Below are 1,611 nucleotides of genomic sequence, written 5' to 3'. Positions count from 1 at the left end.
ATTTGTGTATTATAAAATATATAATCCAAATTGAGATGGGAACATCCTTAATATGAAAAATATCGCAGGATATTTATATGGAAATGTCACCCTAGTTTGTTACACTAAAATTATTCGTTTTTTCATTTCTCTGGAAATACGAAGCTTCTTAAATGTCCTAAGAAATTTTATAATTAACCAATTAATGAGAGAATAGGATATACACATTCTTCAATTTTATTGTATCTAGAAATACATATCGCTCTACACGTGGAACTTTAGTATAAAATTATCATTTACGTTAAAAAATAACATAAAAGATTGTAGGAAGTATCTTCTGCTTGTTTCATTTTTTTATGGTTTATTAACATGTTCAGTATTTAGATCTCAATTGATTGAATAATGAGAATGTATCTATGACTAATGTACTTATCAATATGAGAATACTTGTCTCTTGACAAATATAACTAAAAACGAACTTGGCCAAGCACATAACATGTATCCACATAGTTTTCAATTAAAGATCGTTTCATAGAAGTAACATAGAATAAAAATCTTGTTATAATCTTATTATTCAAAACGTTTTTAGAAAGCATAACATTTGTTTTAATGAATAAAATAAATGGAAAAATAATGAATTCTTCAGAAATTCAATTATTGTCCAAGTTTATTAAAGAGAATATCTCTTACAGATAATATGCAATATTCAGATCTTTTTTTGAAACCAGTTACGTTTCAGTAAAAATTAATAATTTCTGCTGACAATAATGAGCGATTTCTTCAAAATAAAATCGAATAAAATTCGAATTGAGCAAAGAAAATGAGAAAAAGAATTTCCACGATCCTGCCAGGATTCGAACCTGGAATCTTCTGATCCGTAGTCAGACGCGTTATCCGTTGCGCCACAGGACCGTCCTTGAGCGTATGGGTTCTGTGACAGGTATAAAACTGTTTACATTCATTACTTTCTTGTGAAACGTGAGATAATAAATCACCACTATGTCACTTATAATAAAATCTGACTTTATCTGACATATTCTATCGAGTTTTGTGTGCATTGAATCATATGTAGGATGGCCATAAAGTCGTGCTACGTAGCTAGTTTTTTTATCATAAATAAATTCTTTTAATGAGACATCACGATCTATATATACGCAGTTTATTGAATTATTAAAAAAATAATGGCTAATCATTACTTTCTGGTATCTGTAAATTTACAATAAAATATGTTGGTAAACAGATAACTCTTTCTCTTTTCAAATCATAAACGGTACAATATCACGATATTAATCTGAAAACGATAATACTAAACGAAATTAATAATAAATTTCTCTTTAAAAAGAGACTGACCAAAACTAATATTTAAATTAATATTAATTCAAGAACGTAGTCAGATCCGGCAATCACCTGGGGTGTTTCTTACACTCCACTTAGAAGTCACTATTATTAATTACATATTGTATATTATTGATTATTCTACAATTTATCAATATTTGACACTATTATATATATAGATTTACTCAACATATTTAAAAAAAAGTAAGGAGAAACTAAAAAATAGGTAGATATTCTTAATCAGTAAACTACTGTAACTAAAAGCTTTTTTTTCTGTTGGGGTGTAAAAATCATCTC

At 27.6% G+C, this 1,611-nt stretch overlaps 1 non-coding gene across 1 annotated transcript; it reads right to left on the bottom strand.

Annotated features, from left to right (window-relative positions):
- Positions 1–818: 818 nt before the first annotated feature.
- Positions 819–891, bottom strand: Trnar-acg. Its single transcript has one exon. It is a non-coding gene; the product is annotated as a tRNA-Arg (tRNA).
- Positions 892–1,611: the final 720 nt, after the last annotated feature.

The sequence above is a fragment of the Temnothorax curvispinosus genome, unplaced genomic scaffold (assembly GCF_003070985.1).
Source record: "Temnothorax curvispinosus isolate PA1 unplaced genomic scaffold, ASM307098v1 QBEX01014279.1, whole genome shotgun sequence".
Classification (NCBI taxonomy): Eukaryota; Metazoa; Arthropoda; class Insecta; order Hymenoptera; family Formicidae; genus Temnothorax; species Temnothorax curvispinosus.
This window is presented reverse-complemented; position numbering and strand designations above follow the sequence as displayed.